General features: G+C 47.7%; 16 non-coding genes and 28 pseudogenes across 16 annotated transcripts; all 44 read left to right on the forward strand.

Annotated features, from left to right (window-relative positions):
• Nucleotides 1–191: 191 nt before the first annotated feature.
• Nucleotides 192–310, forward strand: LOC148248086 (5S ribosomal RNA; annotated as a pseudogene).
• A 205-nt stretch (nt 311–515) lies between these two features.
• Nucleotides 516–634, forward strand: LOC148248087 (5S ribosomal RNA; annotated as a pseudogene).
• Nucleotides 635–836: 202 nt separating this feature from the next.
• On the forward strand, nt 837–955 carry LOC148248088 (5S ribosomal RNA). The gene has a single exon (XR_015815196.1). It is a non-coding gene; the product is annotated as a 5S ribosomal RNA (ribosomal RNA).
• A 558-nt stretch (nt 956–1,513) lies between these two features.
• On the forward strand, nt 1,514–1,632 carry LOC148248089 (5S ribosomal RNA; annotated as a pseudogene).
• Nucleotides 1,633–1,840: 208 nt separating this feature from the next.
• LOC148248090 (5S ribosomal RNA) lies at nt 1,841–1,959 on the forward strand (annotated as a pseudogene).
• Nucleotides 1,960–2,522: 563 nt separating this feature from the next.
• On the forward strand, nt 2,523–2,641 carry LOC148248091 (5S ribosomal RNA; annotated as a pseudogene).
• Nucleotides 2,642–2,863: 222 nt separating this feature from the next.
• LOC148248092 (5S ribosomal RNA) lies at nt 2,864–2,982 on the forward strand (annotated as a pseudogene).
• Nucleotides 2,983–3,217: 235 nt separating this feature from the next.
• On the forward strand, nt 3,218–3,336 carry LOC148248093 (5S ribosomal RNA; annotated as a pseudogene).
• A 205-nt stretch (nt 3,337–3,541) lies between these two features.
• LOC148248094 (5S ribosomal RNA) lies at nt 3,542–3,660 on the forward strand (annotated as a pseudogene).
• Nucleotides 3,661–4,208: 548 nt separating this feature from the next.
• LOC148248095 (5S ribosomal RNA) lies at nt 4,209–4,327 on the forward strand (annotated as a pseudogene).
• Nucleotides 4,328–4,531: 204 nt separating this feature from the next.
• LOC148248096 (5S ribosomal RNA) lies at nt 4,532–4,650 on the forward strand (annotated as a pseudogene).
• A 209-nt stretch (nt 4,651–4,859) lies between these two features.
• Nucleotides 4,860–4,978, forward strand: LOC148248097 (5S ribosomal RNA; annotated as a pseudogene).
• Nucleotides 4,979–5,510: 532 nt separating this feature from the next.
• Nucleotides 5,511–5,629, forward strand: LOC148248098 (5S ribosomal RNA; annotated as a pseudogene).
• Nucleotides 5,630–5,835: 206 nt separating this feature from the next.
• On the forward strand, nt 5,836–5,954 carry LOC148248099 (5S ribosomal RNA). The gene has a single exon (XR_015814402.1). It is a non-coding gene; the product is annotated as a 5S ribosomal RNA (ribosomal RNA).
• A 561-nt stretch (nt 5,955–6,515) lies between these two features.
• Nucleotides 6,516–6,631, forward strand: LOC148248100 (5S ribosomal RNA; annotated as a pseudogene).
• A 204-nt stretch (nt 6,632–6,835) lies between these two features.
• LOC148248101 (5S ribosomal RNA) lies at nt 6,836–6,954 on the forward strand (annotated as a pseudogene).
• A 209-nt stretch (nt 6,955–7,163) lies between these two features.
• On the forward strand, nt 7,164–7,282 carry LOC148248102 (5S ribosomal RNA). The gene has a single exon (XR_015814463.1). It is a non-coding gene; the product is annotated as a 5S ribosomal RNA (ribosomal RNA).
• Nucleotides 7,283–7,487: 205 nt separating this feature from the next.
• On the forward strand, nt 7,488–7,606 carry LOC148248103 (5S ribosomal RNA; annotated as a pseudogene).
• A 203-nt stretch (nt 7,607–7,809) lies between these two features.
• Nucleotides 7,810–7,928, forward strand: LOC148248104 (5S ribosomal RNA). Its single transcript, XR_015814359.1, has one exon. It is a non-coding gene; the product is annotated as a 5S ribosomal RNA (ribosomal RNA).
• A 527-nt stretch (nt 7,929–8,455) lies between these two features.
• On the forward strand, nt 8,456–8,574 carry LOC148248105 (5S ribosomal RNA). The gene has a single exon (XR_015815408.1). It is a non-coding gene; the product is annotated as a 5S ribosomal RNA (ribosomal RNA).
• Nucleotides 8,575–8,779: 205 nt separating this feature from the next.
• LOC148248106 (5S ribosomal RNA) lies at nt 8,780–8,898 on the forward strand (annotated as a pseudogene).
• A 203-nt stretch (nt 8,899–9,101) lies between these two features.
• Nucleotides 9,102–9,220, forward strand: LOC148248107 (5S ribosomal RNA). The gene has a single exon (XR_015815207.1). It is a non-coding gene; the product is annotated as a 5S ribosomal RNA (ribosomal RNA).
• A 205-nt stretch (nt 9,221–9,425) lies between these two features.
• On the forward strand, nt 9,426–9,544 carry LOC148248108 (5S ribosomal RNA; annotated as a pseudogene).
• Nucleotides 9,545–9,747: 203 nt separating this feature from the next.
• On the forward strand, nt 9,748–9,866 carry LOC148248109 (5S ribosomal RNA). The gene has a single exon (XR_015814360.1). It is a non-coding gene; the product is annotated as a 5S ribosomal RNA (ribosomal RNA).
• Nucleotides 9,867–10,393: 527 nt separating this feature from the next.
• On the forward strand, nt 10,394–10,512 carry LOC148248110 (5S ribosomal RNA). The gene has a single exon (XR_015815773.1). It is a non-coding gene; the product is annotated as a 5S ribosomal RNA (ribosomal RNA).
• Nucleotides 10,513–11,039: 527 nt separating this feature from the next.
• Nucleotides 11,040–11,158, forward strand: LOC148248111 (5S ribosomal RNA). The gene has a single exon (XR_015815409.1). It is a non-coding gene; the product is annotated as a 5S ribosomal RNA (ribosomal RNA).
• Nucleotides 11,159–11,363: 205 nt separating this feature from the next.
• On the forward strand, nt 11,364–11,482 carry LOC148248112 (5S ribosomal RNA; annotated as a pseudogene).
• Nucleotides 11,483–11,685: 203 nt separating this feature from the next.
• On the forward strand, nt 11,686–11,804 carry LOC148248113 (5S ribosomal RNA). The gene has a single exon (XR_015814666.1). It is a non-coding gene; the product is annotated as a 5S ribosomal RNA (ribosomal RNA).
• A 527-nt stretch (nt 11,805–12,331) lies between these two features.
• On the forward strand, nt 12,332–12,450 carry LOC148248114 (5S ribosomal RNA; annotated as a pseudogene).
• Nucleotides 12,451–12,655: 205 nt separating this feature from the next.
• Nucleotides 12,656–12,774, forward strand: LOC148248115 (5S ribosomal RNA; annotated as a pseudogene).
• A 203-nt stretch (nt 12,775–12,977) lies between these two features.
• On the forward strand, nt 12,978–13,096 carry LOC148248116 (5S ribosomal RNA; annotated as a pseudogene).
• A 205-nt stretch (nt 13,097–13,301) lies between these two features.
• LOC148248117 (5S ribosomal RNA) lies at nt 13,302–13,420 on the forward strand (annotated as a pseudogene).
• Nucleotides 13,421–13,623: 203 nt separating this feature from the next.
• Nucleotides 13,624–13,742, forward strand: LOC148248118 (5S ribosomal RNA). Its single transcript, XR_015815218.1, has one exon. It is a non-coding gene; the product is annotated as a 5S ribosomal RNA (ribosomal RNA).
• A 527-nt stretch (nt 13,743–14,269) lies between these two features.
• On the forward strand, nt 14,270–14,388 carry LOC148248119 (5S ribosomal RNA). The gene has a single exon (XR_015815229.1). It is a non-coding gene; the product is annotated as a 5S ribosomal RNA (ribosomal RNA).
• Nucleotides 14,389–14,593: 205 nt separating this feature from the next.
• On the forward strand, nt 14,594–14,712 carry LOC148248120 (5S ribosomal RNA; annotated as a pseudogene).
• A 203-nt stretch (nt 14,713–14,915) lies between these two features.
• LOC148248121 (5S ribosomal RNA) lies at nt 14,916–15,034 on the forward strand (annotated as a pseudogene).
• Nucleotides 15,035–15,239: 205 nt separating this feature from the next.
• On the forward strand, nt 15,240–15,358 carry LOC148248122 (5S ribosomal RNA; annotated as a pseudogene).
• Nucleotides 15,359–15,561: 203 nt separating this feature from the next.
• Nucleotides 15,562–15,680, forward strand: LOC148248123 (5S ribosomal RNA). The gene has a single exon (XR_015815240.1). It is a non-coding gene; the product is annotated as a 5S ribosomal RNA (ribosomal RNA).
• Nucleotides 15,681–15,885: 205 nt separating this feature from the next.
• Nucleotides 15,886–16,004, forward strand: LOC148248124 (5S ribosomal RNA; annotated as a pseudogene).
• A 203-nt stretch (nt 16,005–16,207) lies between these two features.
• On the forward strand, nt 16,208–16,326 carry LOC148248125 (5S ribosomal RNA). The gene has a single exon (XR_015815252.1). It is a non-coding gene; the product is annotated as a 5S ribosomal RNA (ribosomal RNA).
• A 205-nt stretch (nt 16,327–16,531) lies between these two features.
• LOC148248126 (5S ribosomal RNA) lies at nt 16,532–16,650 on the forward strand (annotated as a pseudogene).
• A 203-nt stretch (nt 16,651–16,853) lies between these two features.
• On the forward strand, nt 16,854–16,972 carry LOC148248127 (5S ribosomal RNA). Its single transcript, XR_015815263.1, has one exon. It is a non-coding gene; the product is annotated as a 5S ribosomal RNA (ribosomal RNA).
• Nucleotides 16,973–17,499: 527 nt separating this feature from the next.
• On the forward strand, nt 17,500–17,618 carry LOC148248128 (5S ribosomal RNA). The gene has a single exon (XR_015815274.1). It is a non-coding gene; the product is annotated as a 5S ribosomal RNA (ribosomal RNA).
• Nucleotides 17,619–17,823: 205 nt separating this feature from the next.
• Nucleotides 17,824–17,942, forward strand: LOC148248129 (5S ribosomal RNA; annotated as a pseudogene).
• Nucleotides 17,943–18,025: the final 83 nt, after the last annotated feature.

Raw genomic sequence — 18,025 nt, forward strand, 5'->3', positions numbered from 1 at the left:
GTCCTCGTGTTGCACCCATTTTTTTGAATTATAGTCCTCAGGTTTATTCGCAAATTTGAGTCACGGCACCATAGTATTTTACCTGATATTAGAACGAGCACGGGAGGTGCAGTGCGCACGCACAAGGAAACAAATGACGGGAGGGGGAGGAAAGGAGAAGGCGTTTATGTATTTGCAGCGCGAAATTAAACGGGTGGGATCATACCAGCACTAATGCACCGGATCCCATCAGAACTCCGCAGTTAAGTGTGCTTGGGCGAGAGTAGTACTCGGATCGGTGACCTCCTGGGAAGTCCTCGTGTCGCACCAATTTTTTTTCAGACGGGTCGTTCGACGTTACGCGCGACTGGAACTGGGGTCCGCTGGTTTACACGCAAATGTGAGTCAAGAAGCAGGGGCATTTTAATCGATATTAGAACGAGAAGGAGAGGTGCAGTGTGAACGCACAAGGAAACAATTGACGGGAGGGGGAGGGAAGGAGAAGGAGTGTATGTATTTTCAGCAAGAAATGAAACAGGTGCGATCATACCAGCACTAATGCAACGGATTCTATCAGAACTCCGTAGGTAAGGGTGCTTGGGCGAGGGTAGTACTAGCATGGGTTACCTCCTGCGAAGTCCTTATATTTCACCATTTTCTTGTGAAGTCCTCGTGTTTCACCCATTTTTTTGAATTATAGTCCTCAGGTTTATTCGCAAATTTGAGTCACGGCACCATAGTATTTTACCTGATATTAGAACGAGCACGGGAGGTGCAGTGCGCACGCACAAGGAAAGAAATGACGGGAGGGAGAAGAAAGGAGAAGGCGTTTATGTATTTGCAGCGCGAAATTAAATGGGTGCGATCATACCAGCACTAATGCACCGGATCCCATCAGAACTCCGCAGTTAAGTGTGCTTGGGCGAGAGTAGTACTCGGATGGGTGACCTCCTGGGAAGTCCTCGTGTCGCACCAATTATTTTTCAGACGGGTCGTTCGACGTTACGCGCGACTGGAACTGGGGTCCGCTGGTTTACACGCAAATGTGAGTCAAGAAGCAGGGGCATTTTAATCGATATTAGAACGAGAAGGAGAGGTGCAGTGTGAACGCACAAGGAAACAATTGACGGGAGGGGGAGGGAAGGAGAAGGAGTGTATGTATTTTCAGCACGAAATGAAACAGGTGCGATCATACCAGCACTAATGCAACGGATTCTATCAGAACTCCGTAGGTAAGGGTGCTTGGGCGAGAGTAGTACTAGCATGGGTTACCTCCTGCGAAGTCCTTATATTTCACCCATTTTCTTGTGAAGTCCTCGTGTTGCACCCATTTTTTTGCAGATGATTTTTTCGACGTTACGCGCGATTTTAATTATGGTCCTCAGGTTTATTCGCAAATGTGAGTCACGGCGCCGTGGCATTTTACATGATATTAGAACTAGAGCGGGAGGTGCAGTGCGCACGTAAAAGGAAACAAATGGCGGGAGGGGGAAGAAAGGGGAATAGTGTATGTATTTGCAGTGCGAAATTAAACAGGTGCGATCATACCAGCACAAATGCACCGGATCCCATCAGAACTCCGCTGTCAAGTGTGCTTTGGCAAAAGTAGTACAATTATGGGTTACATCGTGGGAAGTTCTCGTGTTGCATCCATTTTCTTTTTTTCAGATGTGCCATTCGACGTTACGCGCGACTTTAATTATGGTCCGCAGATTTATTAGCAAATGTGAGTCACTTGTCGTGGCATTTTATTTTATATTTGAACGAGAACGAGAGGTGCAGTGTGCACGCACAAGGAAACAAATGACGGGAGGGAGAAGAAAGGTGAAGGAGTTTATGTATTTGCAGCGCAAAATTAAACATGTGCGATCATACCAGCACTAATGCATCGGATCCCATCAGAACTCCGCAGTTAAGTGTGCTTGGGCAAGAGTAGTACTCGGATGGGTGACCTCTTGGGAAGTCCTCGTGTCGCACTAATTTTTTTTTTCAGACGGGTCGTTCGACGTTACGCGCGACTGGAACTAGGGTCCGCTGGTTTATACGCAAATGTGAGTCAAGAAGCAGGGGCATTTTAATCGATATTAGAACGAGAAGGAGAGATGCAGAGTGCACGCACAAGGAAACAAATGACGGGAGGGGGGATGGAGGGAGAAAAAGTGTATGTATTTGCAGCGCAGAATGAAACATGAGCGATCATACCAGCACCAATGCAACGGATTCTATCAGAACTCCGCAAGTTAAGGGTGCTTGGGCGAGAGTAGCACTAGGATGGGTGACCTCATGCGAAGTCCTTATATTTCACCAATTTTCTTAGGAAGTCCTCGTGTTCCACCCATTTTTTTGCAGATGATTCTTTCGACGATACGCGCGACTTGAATTATGGTCATCAGGTTTATTCGCAAATGTGAGTCACGACACCGTAGCATTTTACTTTATATTAGAAGGAGCACGGGAGGGGCAGTGCGCACGCACAAGGAAACAAATGACGGGAGGGGGAAGAAAGGAGAAGGAGTTTATGTATTTGCAGCGCGGAATTAAACGTGTGCGATCATACCAGCACTAATGCACCGGATTCCGTCAGAACTCCGCAGTTAAGTGTGCTTTGGCGAGAGTAGTACTCGGATTGGTGACCTCCTGGGAAGTCCTAGTGTCGCACCAATTTTTTTTCAGACGGGTCGTTCGACGTTACGCGCGACTGGAACTCGGGTCCGCTGGTTTATACGCAAATGTGAGTCAAGAAGCAGGGGCATTTTAATCCATATTAGAACGAGAAGGAGAGGTGCAGTGTGAACGCACAAAGAAACAATTGATGGGAGGGGGAAGGAAGGAGAAGGAGTGTATAAGGAGAAGGAGTGTATGTAATTTCAGCAAGAAATGAAACAGGTGCGATCATACCAGCACTAATGCAACGGATTCTATCAGAACTCCGTAGGTAAGGGTGCTTGGGCGAGAGTAGTACTAGCATGGGTTACCTCCTGCGAAGTTCTTATATTTCACCCATTTTCTTGTGAAGTCCTCGTGTTGCACCCATTTTTTTGCAGATGATTCTTTCGACGTTACGCGCGACTTGAATTATGGTCCTCAGGTTTATTAGCAAATGTGAGTCACGGCGCCGTGGCATTTTTCCTGATATTAGAACGAGAACGGGAGGTGCAGTGCGCACGCACAAGGAAACAAATGACGGGAGGGGGAAGAAAGGGGAATGAGTTTATGTAATAGAAGCGCAAAATTAAACGGGTGCGATCATACCAGCACTATTGCACCGGATCTCATCAGAACTCTGCAGTTAAGTGTGCTTGGGCGAGATTAGTACTCGGATGCGTGACCTCCTGGGAAGTCCTCGTGTCGCACCAATTTTTTTTCAGACGGGTCGTTCGACGTTACGCGCGTCTGGAACTAGGGTCCGCTGGTTTATACGCAAATGTGAGTCAATAAGCAGGGCCATTTTAATCGATATTAGAACGAGAATAAGAGGTGAAGTGTTAACGCACAAGGATACAAATGACGGGAGGGGGAAGAAAGGAGAAGGAGTATATATATTTGCAGCGTGAAATTAAACAGGTGCTATCATACCAGCACTAAAGCCCTGGATCCCATCAGAACTCCGCAGTTAAGTGTGCTTGGGCGAGAGTAGTACTCGGATGGGTGACCACTTGGGAAGCCCTCGTGTTGTACTAATTTTTTTTCGGATTGGTTGTTCGACGTTATGCGCGAATGGAATTATAAACCGCTGGTTCATTTGCAAAGGTGAGTCACGGTGCCGGGGCATATTACTTGATATTAGAATGAGAAAGAGAGATGCAGAGTGCACGCACAAGGAAACAAATGACGGGAGGAGAAAGAGTGTATGTATTTGCAGTGCGGAATGAAACATGAGGGATCATACCAGCACTAATGCAACGGATTCTATCAGAACTCCGCAGTTAAGGGTGCTTGGGTGAGAAAAGAACTCGGATGGGTGACCTCCTGCGAAGTCCTTATATTTCGCCCATTTTCTTGGGAGGTCCTCGTGTTGCACCCATCTTTTTGCAGATGATTCTTTCGACGTTACGCGCGACTTGATTTATGGTCCGCAGGTTTATTCGCAAATGTGAGTCACGGCGCCGTGGCATTTTACTTGATATTAGAACGAGTACGGGAGGTGCAGTGCGCACGCACAAGGAAACAAATGTTGGGAGGAGGAAGAAAAGAGAAGGAGTGTATGTATTTGAAGCGCAAAATTAAACAAGTGGCATCATACCAGCACTAATGCACTGGATCCCATCAGAACTCTGCAGTTAAGTGTGCTTGAGCGAGTGTAGTACTCGGATGGGTGACCTCTTCGGAAGTCCTCGTATCTCAATAATTTTTTTTCAGATGGGTCGTTCGACGTTACGCGCGACTGGAACTATGGTCCGCTGGTTTATACGCAAATGTGAGTCAAGAATCAGGGGCATTTTAATCGATATTAGAACGAGAAGGAGAGGTGCAGTGTGAACGCACAAGGAAACAAATGATGGGAGGGGGGGAGGGAAGAAGGAGTGTATGTATTTTCAGCACAAAATTAAACAGGTGCGGTCACACCAGCACAAATGCACCGGATCCCATCAGAACTCCGCAGTTAAGTGTGCTTTGGCGAAAGCAGTACAATGATGGGTTACCTCCTGGGAAGTTCTCGTGTTGCACCCATTTTCTTTTTTTCAGTTGTGCCGTTCGACCTTATGCGCGACCTTAATTATGGTCCGCAGATTTATTCGCAAATGTGAGTCACGGCGCTGTGGCATTTTACTTGATATTTGAGCGAGAACGAGAGGTGCAGTGCGCACGCACAAGTAAACGAATGACGGGAGGGGGAATAAAGGAGAAGGAGTTTATGTATTTGCAGCGCGAAATTAAACAGGTTCGATCATACCAGCACTAATGCACCGGATCCCATCAGAACTCCGCAGTTAAGTGTGCTTGGGCGAGAGTATTACTCGAATGGGTTACCTCTTGGGAAGTCCTCGTGTCGCACTAATTTTTTTTTCAGACGGGTCGTTCGACGTTACGCGCGACTGGAACAAGGGTCCACTAGTTTATACGCAAATGTGAGTCAAGAAGCAGGAGCATTTGAATCGATATTAGAACGAGAAAGAGAGATGCAGAGTGCACGCACAAGGAAACAAATGACGGGAGGGGGGATGGAGGTAGAAAAAGTATATGTATTTGCAGCGCAGAATGAAACATGAGCAATCATACCAGCACCAACGCAACGGATTCTATCAGAACTCCGCAAGTTAAAGGTTCTTGGGCGAGAGTAGCACTAGGATGGGTGACCACTTGGGAAGTCCTCGTGTTGCACCCATTTTTTTACAGATGATTCTTTCGACGTTACGCGCGACTTGAATTATGGTCATCAGGTTTATTCGCAAATGTGAGTCACGACGCTGTAGCATTTTACTTGATATTAGAACGAGAACGGGAAGTGCAGTGCGCACGCACAAGGAAACAAATGACGGGAGGGGGAATAAAGGAGAAGGAGTTTATGTATTTGCAGCGCAAAATTGAACAAGTGCGATCATACCAGCACTAATGCACCGGATCCCATCAGAACTCCGCAGTGAAGTGTGCTTGGGCGAGATTAGTACTCGTATGTGTGACCTCCTGGGAAGTCCTCGTGTCACACAAATTTTTTTTTTCAGACAGAAAATTCGACGTTACGCGTGACTGGAACTAGGGTTCACTGGTTTATACGCAAATGTGAGTCAAGGAGCAGGGGCATTTTAATTGATATTAGAACGAAAATGAGAGGTGAAGTGTGAACGCACAAGGAAACAAATGACGGAAGGGGAAGATAGGAGAAGGAGTGTATGTATTTGCAGCGCGAAATTAAACTGGTGCGATCATACCAGCACTAAAGCTCCGGATCCCATCAGAACTTCGCAGTTAAGTGTGCTTGGGCGAGGGTAGTACTCGGATGGGTGACCACTTGGGAAGCCCTCGTGTTGCACCTATTTTTTTTCGGATGGGTTGTTCGACGTTACGCGAATGGAATTATAAACCACTGGTTCATTTGCAAAGGTGAGTCACGGTGCCGGGGCATATTACTTTATATTAGAACGAGAAAGAGAGATGCAGAGTGCACCCACAAGGAAACAAATGACGGGAGGGGGGATGGGCGGAGAAAGAGTGTATGTATTTGCAGTGTAGAATGAAACATGAGGGATCATACCAGCACTAATGCAACGGATTCTATCATAACTCCGTAGTTAAGGGTGCTTGGGCGAGAAAAGTACTCGGATGGGTGACCTCCTGCGAAGTCCTTATATTTCGCCCATTTTCTTGGGAGGTCCTCGTGTTGCACCCATCTTTTTGTAGATGATTCTTTCGACGTTACGCGCGACTTGATTTATGGTCTGCAGGTTTATTCGCAAATGTGAGTCACGGCGCCGTGGCATTTTACTTGATATTAGAACGAGTATGGGAGGTGCAGTGCGCACGCACAAGGAAATAAATGACGGGAGGAGGAAGAAAAGAGAAGGAGTGTATGTATTTGAAGCGCAAAATTAAACAAGTGGTATCATACCAGCACTAATGCACGGGATCCCATCAAAACTCTGTAGTTAAGCGTGCTTGGGCGAGAGTAGTACTCGGATGGGTGACCTCTTGGGAAGTCCTCGTATCGTAATAATTTTTTTTTAGATGGGTCGTTCGACGTTACGCGCTACTGGAACTATGGTCCGCTGGTTTATACGCAAATGTGAGTCAAGAATCAGGGGCATTTTAATCGATATTAGAACGAGAAGGAGAGGTGCAGTGTGAACGCACAAGGAAACAAATGATGGGAGGGGGGGAGGGAAGAAGGAGTGTATGTATTTTCAGCACAAAATTAAACAGGTGCGGTCACACCAGCACAAATGCACTGGATCCCATCAGAACTCCGCAGTTAAGTGTGCTTTGGCGAAAGCAGTACAATGATGGGTTACCTCCTGGGAAGTTCTCGTGTTGCACCCATTTTCTTTTTTTCAGTTGTGTCGTTCGACCTTATGCGCGACCTTAATTATGGTCCGCAGATTTATTCGCAAATGTGAGTCATGGCGCCGTGGTATTTTACTTGATATTTGAGCGAGAACGAGAGGTGCAGTACGCACGCACAAGTAAACGAATGACGGGAGGGGGAATAAAGGAGAAGGCGTTTATGTATTTGCAGCGCGAAATTAAACGGGTGCGATCATACCAGCACTAATACACCGGATCCCATCAGAACTCCGCAGTTAAGTGTGCTTGGGCGAGAGTAGTACTCGGATGGGTGACCTCCTGGGAAGTCCTCGTGTCGCACCAATTTTTTTTCAGACGGGTCGTTCGACGTTACGCGCGACTGGAACTGGGGTCCGCTGGTTTACACGCAAATGTGAGTCAAGAAGCAGGGGCATTTTAATCGATATTAGAACGAGAAGGAGAGGTGCAGTGTGAACGCACAAGGAAACAATTGACGGGAGGGGGAGGGAAGGAGAAGGAGTGTATGTATTTTCAGCACGAAATTAAACAGGTGCGGTCACACCAGCACTAACGCACCGGATCCCATCAGAACTCCACAGTTAAGTTTGCTTTGGCGAAAGTAGTACAATGATGGGTTACCTCCTGGGAAGTTCTCGTGTTGCACCCATTTTCTTGTGAAGTCCTCGTGTTGCACCCATTTTTTTGAATTATAGTCCTGAGGTTTATTCGCAAATTTGAGTCACGGCACCATAGTATTTTACCTGATATTAGAACGAGCACGGGAGGTGCAGTGCGCACGCACAAGGAAACAAATGACGGGAGGGGGAAGAAAGGAGAAGGCGTTTATGTATTTGCAGCGCGAAATTAAACGGGTGCGATCATACCAGCACTAATGCACCGGATCCCATCAGAACTTCGCAGTTAAGTGTGCTTGGGCGAGAGTAGTACTCGGATGGGTGACCTCCTGGGAAGTCCTCGTGTCGCACCAATTTTTTTTCAGATGGGTCGTTCGACGTTACGCGCAACTGGAACTGGGGTCCGCTGGTTTACACGCAAATGTGAGTCAAGAAGCAGGGGCATTTTAATCGATATTAGAACGAGAAGGAGAGGTGCAGTGTGAACGCACAAGGAAACAATTGACGGGAGGGGGAGGGAAGGAGAAGGAGTGTATGTATTTTCAGCACGAAATGAAACAGGTGCGATCATACCAGCACTAATGCAACGGATTCTATCAGAACTCCTTAGGTAAGGGTGCTTGGGCGAGGGTAGTACTAGCATGGGTTACCTCCTGCGAAGTCCTTATATTTCACCCATTTTCTTGTGAAGTCCTCGTGTTGCACCCATTTTTTTGAATTATAGTCCTCAGGTTTATTCGCAAATTTGAGTCACGGCACCATAGTATTTTACCTGATATTAGAACGAGCACGGGAGGTGCAGTGCGCACGCACAAGGAAACAAATGACGGGAGGGGGAAGAAAGGAGAAGGCGTTTATGTATTTGCAGCGCGAAATTAAACGGGTGCGATCATACCAGCACTAATGCACCGGATCCCATCAGAACTCCGCAGTTAAGTGTGCTTGGGCGAGAGTAGTACTCGGATCGGTGACCTCCTGGGAAGTCCTCGTGTCGCACCAATTTTTTTTCAGACGGGTCGTTCGACGTTACGCGCAACTGGAACTGGGGTCCGCTGGTTTACACGCAAATGTGAGTCAAGAAGCAGGGGCATTTTAATCGATATTAGAACGAGAAGGAGAGGTGCAGTGTGAACGCACAAGGAAACAATTGACGGGAGGGGGAGGGAAGGAGAAGGAGTGTATGTATTTTCAGCACGAAATGAAACAGGTGCGATCATACCAGCACTAATGCAACGGATTCTATCAGAACTCCGTAGGTAAGGGTGCTTGGGCGAGGGTAGTACTAGCATGGGTTACCTCCTGCGAAGTCCTTATATTTCACCCATTTTCTTGTGAAGTCCTCGTGTTGCACCTATTTTTTTTAATTATAGTCCTCAGGTTTATTCGCAAATTTGAGTCACGGCACCATAGTATTTTACCTGATATTAGAACGAGCACGGGAGGTGCAGTGCGCACGCACAAGGAAACAAATGACGGGAGGGAGACGAAAGGAGAAGGCGTTTATGTATTTGCAGCGCAAAATTAAACGGGTGCGATCATACCAGCACTAATGCACCGGATCCCATCAGAACTCCGCAGTTAAGTGTGCTTGGGCGAGAGTAGTACTCGGATGGGTGACCTCCTGGGAAGTCCTCGTGTCGCACCAATTTTTTTTCAGACGGGTCGTTCGACGTTACGCGCGACTGGAACTGGGGTCCGCTGGTTTACACGCAAATGTGAGTCAAGAAGCAGGGGCATTTTAATCGATATTAGAACGAGAAGGAGAGGTGCAGTGTGAACGCACAAGGAAACAATTGACGGGAGGGGGAGGGAAGGAGAAGGAGTGTATGTATTTTCAGCACGAAATTAAACAGGTGCGGTCACACCAGCACTAACGCACCGGATCCCATCAGAACTCCACAGTTAAGTTTGCTTTGGCGAAAGTAGTACAATGATGGGTTACCTCCTGGGAAGTTCTCGTGATGCACCCATTTTCTTGTGAAGTCCTCGTGTTGCACCCATTTTTTTGAATTATAGTCCTGAGGTTTATTCGCAAATTTGAGTCACGGCACCATAGTATTTTACCTGATATTAGAACGAGCACGGGAGGTGCAGTGCGCACGCACAAGGAAACAAATGACGGGAGGGGGAAGAAAGGAGAAGGCGTTTATGTATTTGCAGCGCGAAATTAAACGGGTGCGATCATACCAGCACTAATGCACCGGATCCCATCAGAACTTCGCAGTTAAGTGTGCTTGGGCGAGAGTAGTACTCGGATGGGTGACCTCCTGGGAAGTCCTCGTGTCGCACCAATTTTTTTTCAGACGGGTCGTTCGACGTTACGCGCAACTGGAACTGGGGTCCGCTGGTTTACACGCAAATGTGAGTCAAGAAGCAGGGGCATTTTAATCGATATTAGAACGAGAAGGAGAGGTGCAGTGTGAACGCACAAGGAAACAATTGACGGGAGGGGGAGGGAAGGAGAAGGAGTGTATGTATTTTCAGCACGAAATGAAACAGGTGCGATCATACCAGCACTAATGCAACGGATTCTATCAGAACTCCTTAGGTAAGGGTGCTTGGGCGAGGGTAGTACTAGCATGGGTTACCTCCTGCGAAGTCCTTATATTTCACCCATTTTCTTGTGAAGTCCTCGTGTTGCACCCATTTTTTTGAATTATAGTCCTCAGGTTTATTCGCAAATTTGAGTCACGGCACCATAGTATTTTACCTGATATTAGAACGAGCACGGGAGGTGCAGTGCGCAGGCACAAGGAAACAAATGACGGGAGGGGGAAGAAAGGAGAAGGCGTTTATGTATTTGCAGCGCGAAATTAAACGGGTGTGATCATACCAGCACTAATGCACCGGATCCCATCAGAACTCCGCAGTTAAGTGTGCTTGGGCGAGAGTAGTACTCGGATGGGTGACCTCCTGGGAAGTCCTCGTGTCGCACCAATTTTTTTTCAGACGGGTCGTTCGACGTTACGCGCGACTGGAACTGGGGTCCGCTGGTTTACACGCAAATGTGAGTCAAGAAGCAGGGGCATTTTAATCGATATTAGAACGAGAAGGAGAGGTGCAGTGTGAACGCACAAGGAAACAATTGACGGGAGGGGGAGGGAAGGAGAAGGAGTGTATGTATTTTCAGCACGAAATGAAACAAGTGCGATCATACCAGCACTAATGCAACGGATTCTATCAGAACTCCGTAGGTAAGGGTGCTTGGGCGAGGGTAGTACTAGCATGGGTTACCTCCTGCGAAGTCCTTATATTTCACCCATTTTCTTGTGAAGTCCTCGTGTTGCACCCATTTTTTTGAATTATAGTCCTCAGGTTTATTCGCAAATTTGAGTCACGGCACCATAGTATTTTACCTGATATTAGAACGAGCACGGGAGGTGCAGTGCGCACGCACAAGGAAACAAATGACGGGAGGGGGAAGAAAGGAGAAGGCGTTTATGTATTTGCAGCGCGAAATTAAACGGGTGCGATCATACCAGCACTAATGCACCGGATCCCATCAGAACTCCGCAGTTAAGTGTGCTTGGGCGAGAGTAGTACTCGGATCGGTGACCTCCTGGGAAGTCCTCGTGTCGCACCAATTTTTTTTCAGACGGGTCGTTCGACGTTACGCGCAACTGGAACTGGGGTCCGCTGGTTTACACGCAAATGTGAGTCAAGAAGCAGGGGCATTTTAATCGATATTAGAACGAGAAGGAGAGGTGCAGTGTGAACGCACAAGGAAACAATTGACGGGAGGGGGAGGGAAGGAGAAGGAGTGTATGTATTTTCAGCACGAAATGAAACAGGTGCGATCATACCAGCACTAATGCAACGGATTCTATCAGAACTCCGTAGGTAAGGGTGCTTGGGCGAGGGTAGTACTAGCATGGGTTACCTCCTGCGAAGTCCTTATATTTCACCCATTTTCTTGTGAAGTCCTCGTGTTGCACCCATTTTTTTGAATTATAGTCCTCAGGTTTATTCGCAAATTTGAGTCACGGCACCATACTATTTTACCTGATATTAGAACGAGCACGGGAGGTGCAGTGCGCACGCACAAGGAAACAAATGACGGGAGGGGGAAGAAAGGAGAAGGCGTTTATCTATTTGCAGCGCAAAATTAAACGGGTGCGATCATACCAGCACTAATGCACCGGATCCCATCAGAACTCCGCAATTAAGTGTGCTTGGGCGAGAGTAGTACTCGGATGGGTGACCTCCTGGGAAGTCCTCGTGTCGCACCAATTTTTTTTCAGACGGGTCGTTCGACGTTACGCGCGACTGGAACTGGGGTCCGCTGGTTTACACGCAAATGTGAGTCAAGAAGCAGGGGCATTTTAATCGATATTAGAACGAGAAGGAGAGGTGCAGTGTGAACGCACAAGGAAACAATTGACGGGAGGGGGAGGGAAGGAGAAGGAGTGTATGTATTTTCAGCACGAAATTAAACAGGTGCGGTCACACCAGCACTAACGCACCGGATCCCATCAGAACTCCACAGTTAAGTGTGCTTTGGCGAAAGTAGTACAATGATGGGTTACCTCCTGCGAAGTCCTTATATTTCACCCATTTTCTTGTGAAGTCCTCGTGTTGCACCCATTTTTTTGAATTATAGTCCTCAGGTTTATTTGCAAATTTGAGTCACGGCACCATAGTATTTTACCTGATATTAGAACGAGCACGGGAGGTGCAGTGCTCACGCACAAGGAAACAAATGACGGGAGGGGGAAGAAAGGAGAAGGCGTTTATGTATTTGCAGCGCGAAATTAAACGTGTGCGATCATACCAGAACTAATGCACCGGCTCCCATCAGAACTCCGCAGTTAAGTGTGCTTGGGCGAGAGTAGTACTCAGATTGGTGACCTCCTGGGAAGTCCTCGTGTCGCACCAATTTTTTTTCAGACGGGTCGTTCGACGTTACGCGCGACTGGAACTGGGGTCCGCTGGTTTACACGCAAATGTGAGTCAAGAAGCAGGGGCATTTTAATCGATATTAGAACGAGAAGGAGAGGTGCAGTGTGAACGCACAAGGAAACAATTGACGGGAGGGGGAGGGAAGGAGAAGGAGTGTATGTATTTTCAGCACGAAATTAAACAGGTGCGGTCACACCAGCACTAACGCACCGGATCCCATCAGAACTCCACAGTTAAGTGTGCTTTGGCGAAAGTAGTACAATGATGGGTTACCTCCTGGGAAGTTCTCGTGTTGCACCCATTTTCTTGTGAAGTCCTCGTGTTGCACCCATTTTTTTGAATTATAGTCCTCAGGTTTATTCGCAAATTTGAGTCACGGCACCATAGTATTTTACCTGATATTAGAACGAGCACGGGAGGTGCAGTGCGCACGCACAAGAAAACAAATGACGGGAGGGGGAAGAAAGGAGAAGGCGTTTATGTATTTGCAGCGCGAAATTAAACGGGTGCGATCATACCAGCACTAATGCACCGGATCCCATCAGAACTCCGCAGTTAAGTGTGCTTGGGCGAGAGTAGTACTCGGATCGATGACCTCCTGGGAAGTCCTCGTGTCGCACCAATTTTTTTTCAGACGGGTCGTTCGACGTTACGCGCAACTGGAACTGGGGTCCGCTGGTTTACACGCAAATATGAGTCAAGAAGCAGGGGCATTTTAATCGATATTAGAACGAGAAGGAGAGGTGCAGTGTGAACGCACAAGGAAACAATTGACGGGAGGGGGAGGGAAGGAGAAGGAGTGTATGTATTTTCAGCACGAAATGAAACAGGTGCGATCATACCAGCACTAATGCAACGGATTCTATCAGAACTCCGTAGGTAAGGGTGCTTGGGCGAGGGTAGTACTAGCATGGGTTACCTCCTGCGAAGTCCTTATATTTCACCCATTTTCTTGTGAAGTCCTCGTGTTGCACCCATTTTTTTGAATTATAGTCCTCAGGTTTATTCGCAAATTTGAGTCACGGCACCATACTATTTTACCTGATATTAGAACGAGCACGGGAGGTGCAGTGCGCACGCACAAGGAAACAAATGACGGGAGGGGGAAGAAAGGAGAAGGCGTTTATGTATTTGCAGCGCAAAATTAAACGGGTGCGATCATACCAGCACTAATGCACCGGATCCCATCAGAACTCCGCAGTTAAGTGTGCTTGGGCGAGAGTAGTACTCGGATGGGTGACCTCCTGGGAAGTCCTCGTGTCGCACCAATTTTTTTTCAGACGGGTCGTTCGACGTTACGCGCGACTGGAACTGGGGTCCGCTGGTTTACACGCAAATGTGAGTCAAGAAGCAGGGGCATTTTAATCGATATTAGAACGAGAAGGAGAGGTGCAGTGTGAACGCACAAGGAAACAATTGACGGGAGGGGGAGGGAAGGAGAAGGAGTGTATGTATTTTCAGCACGAAATGAAACAGGTGCGATCATACCAGCATTAATGCAACGGATTCTATCAGAACTCCGTAGGTAAGGGTGCTTGGGCGAGGGTAGTACTAGCATGGGTTACCTCCTGCGAAGTCCTTATATTTCACCCATTTTCTTGTGAAGTCCTCGTGTTGCACCCATTTTTTTGAATTATAGTCCTCAGGTTTATTCGCAAATTTGAGTCACGGCACCATACTATTTTACCTGATATTAGAACGAGCACGGGAGGTGCAGTGCGCACGCACAAGGAAACAAATGACGGGAGGGGGAAGAAAGGAGAAGGCGTTTATGTATTTGCAGCGCGAAATTAAACGGGTGCGATCATACCAGCACTAATGCACCGGATCCCATCAGAACTCCGCAGTTAAGTGTGCTTGGGCGAGAGTAGTACTCGGATGGGTGACCTCCTGGGAAGTCCTCGTGTCGCACCAATTTTTTTTCAGACGGGTCGTTCGACGTTACGCGCGACTGGAACTGGGGTCCGCTGGTTTACACGCAAATGTGAGTCAAGAAGCAGGGGCATTTTAATCTATATTAGAACGAGAAGGAGAGGTGCAGTGTGAACGCACAAGGAAACAATTGACGGGAGGGGGAGGGAAGGAGAAGGAGTGTATGTATTTTCAGCAAGAAATGAAACAGGTGCGATCATACCAGCACTAATGCAACGGATTCTATCAGAACTCCGTAGGTAAGGGTGCTTGGGCGAGGGTAGTACTAGCATGGGTTACCTCCTGCGAAGTCCTTATATTTCACCCATTTTCTTGTGAAGTCCTCGTGTTGCACCCATTTTTTTGAATTATAGTCCTCAGGTTTATTCGCAAATTTGAGTCACGGCACCATAGTATTTTACCTGATATTAGAACGAGCACGGGAGGTGCAGTGCGCACGCACAAGGAAACAAATGACGGGAGGAGGAAGAAAGGAGAAGGCGTTTATGTATTTGCAGCGCGAAGTTAAACGGGTGCGATCATACCAGCACTAATGCACCGGATCCCATCAGAACTCCGCAGTTAAGTGTGGTTGGGCGAGAGTAGTACGCGGATGGGTGACCTCCTGGGAAGTCCTCGTGTCGCACCAATTTTTTTTCAGACGGGTCGTTCGACGTTACGCGCGACTGGAACTGGGGTCCGCTGGTTTACACGCAAATGTGAGTCAAGAAGCAGGGGCATTTTAATCGATATTAGAACGAGAATGAGAGGTGCAGTGTGAACGCACAAGGAAACAATTGACGGGAGGGGGAGGGAAGGAGAAGGAGTGTATGTATTTTCAGCACGAAATGAAACAGGTGCGATCATACCAGCACTAATGCAACGGATTCTATCAGAACTCCGTAGGTAAGGGTGCTTGGGCGAGGGTAGTACTAGCATGGGTTACCTCCTGCGAAGTCCTTATATTTCACCCATTTTCTTGTGAAGTCCTCGTGTTGCACCCATTTTTTTGAATTATAGTCCTCAGGTTTATTCGCAAATTTGAGTCACGGCACCATAGTATTTTACCTGATATTAGAACGAGCACGGGAGGTGCAGTGCGCACGCACAAGGAAACAAATGACGGGAGGGGGAGGAAAGGAGAAGGCGTTTATGTATTTGGAGCGCAAAATTAAACGGGTGCGATCATACCAGCACTAATGCACCGGATCCCATCAGAACTCCGCAGTTAAGTGTGCTTGGGCGAGAGTAGTACTCGGATGGGTGACCTCCTGGGAAGTCCTCGTGTCGCACCAATTTTTTTTCAGACGGGTCGTTCGACGTTACGCGCGACTGGAACTGGGGTCCGCTGGTTTACACGCAAATGTGAGTCAAGAAGCAGGGGCATTTTAATCGATATTAGAACGAGAATGAGAGGTGCAGTGTGAACGCACAAGGAAACAATTGACGGGAGGGGGAGGGAAGGAGAAGGAGTGTATGTATTTTCAGCACGAAATGAAACAGGTGCGATCATACCAGCACTAATGCAACGGATTCTATCAGAACTCCGTAGGTAAGGGTGCTTGGGCGAGGGTAGTACTAGCATGGGTTACCTCCTGCGAAGTCCTTATATTTCACCCATTTTCTTGTGAAGTCCTCGTGTTGCACCCATTTTTTTGAATTATAGTCCTCAGGTTTATTCGCAAATTTGAGTCACGGCACCATAGTATTTTACCTGATATTAGAACGAGCACGGGAGGTGCAGTGCGCACGCACAAGGAAACAAATGACGGGAGGGGGAGGAAAGGAGAAGGCGTTTATGTATTTGGAGCGCAAAATTAAACGGGTGCGATCATACCAGCACTAATGCACCGGATCCCATCAGAACTCCGCAGTTAAGTGTGCTTGGGCGAGAGTAGTACTCGGATGGGTGACCTCCTGGGAAGTCCTCGTGTCGCACCAATTTTTTTTCAGACGGGTCGTTCGACGTTACGCGCGACTGGAACTGGGGTCCGCTGGTTTACACGCAAATGTGAGTCAAGAAGCAGGGGCATTTTAATCGATATTAGAACGAGAAGGAGAGGTGCAGTGTGAACGCACAAGGAAACAATTGACGGGAGGGGGAGGGAAGGAGAAGGAGTGTATGTATTTTCAGCACGAAATGAAACAGGTGCGATCATACCAGCACTAATGCAACGGATTCTATCAGAACTCCGTAGGTAAGGGTGCTTGGGCGAGGGTAGTACTAGCATGGGTTACCTCCTGCGAAGTCCTTATATTTCACCCATTTTCTTGTGAAGTCCTCGTGTTGCACCCATTTTTTTGAATTATAGTCCTCAGGTTTATTCGCAAATTTGAGTCACGGCACCATACTATTTTACCTGATATTAGAACGAGCACGGGAGGTGCAGTGCGCACGCACAAGGAAACAAATGACGGGAGGGGGAAGAAAGGAGAAGGCGTTTATCTATTTGCAGCGCAAAATTAAACGGGTGCGATCATACCAGCACTAATGCACCGGATCCCATCAGAACTCCGCAGTTAAGTGTGCTTGGGCGAGAGTAGTACTCGGATGGGTGACCTCCTGGGAAGTCCTCGTGTCGCACCAATTTTTTTTCAGACGGGTCGTTCGACGTTACGCGCGACTGGAACTGGGGTCCGCTGGTTTACACGCAAATGTGAGTCAAGAAGCAGGGGCATTTTAATCTATATTAGAACGAGAAGGAGAGGTGCAGTGTGAACGCACAAGGAAACAATTGACGGGAGGGGGAGGGAAGGAGAAGGAGTGTATGTATTTTCAGCACGAAATGAAACAGGTGCGATCATACCAGCATTAATGCAACGGATTCTATCAGAACTCCGTAGGTAAGGGTGCTTGGGCGAGGGTAGTACTAGCATGGGTTACCTCCTGCGAAGTCCTTATATTTCACCCATTTTCTTGTGAAGTCCTCGTGTTGCACCCATTTTTTTGAATTATAGTCCTCAGGTTTATTCGCAAATTTGAGTCACGGCACCATAGTATTTTACCTGATATTAGAACGAGCACGGGAGGTGCAGTGCGCACGCACAAGGAAACAAATGACGGGAGGGGGAAGAAAGGAGAAGGCGTTTATGTATTTGCAGCGCGAAGTTAAACGGGTGCGATCATACCAGCACTAATGCACCGGATCCCATCAGAACTCCGCAGTTAAGTGTGCTTGGGCGAGAGTAGTACTCGGATGGGTGACCTCCTGGGAAGTCCTCGTGTCGCACCAATTTTTTTTCAGACGGGTCGTTCGACGTTACGCGCGACTGGAACTGGGGTCCGCTGGTTTACACGCAAATGTGAGTCAAGAAGCAGGGGCATTTTAATCGATATTAGAACGAGAATGAGAGGTGCAGTGTGAACGCACAAGGAAACAATTGACGGGAGGGGGAGGGAAGGAGAAGGAGTGTATGTATTTTCAGCACGAAATGAAACAGGTGCGATCATACCAGCACTAATGCAACGGATTCTATCAGAACTCCGTAGGTAAGGGTGCTTGGGCGAGGGTAGTACTAGCATGGGTTACCTCCTGCGAAGTCCTTATATTTCACCCATTTTCTTGTGAAGTCCTCGTGTTGCACCCATTTTTTTGAATTATAGTCCTCAGGTTTATTCGCAAATTTGAGTCACGGCACCA

This window comes from Carica papaya, chromosome 8, assembly GCF_054855325.1.
Source record: "Carica papaya isolate Zhongbai chromosome 8, ASM5485532v1, whole genome shotgun sequence".
Lineage (NCBI taxonomy): Eukaryota > Viridiplantae > Streptophyta > Magnoliopsida > Brassicales > Caricaceae > Carica > Carica papaya.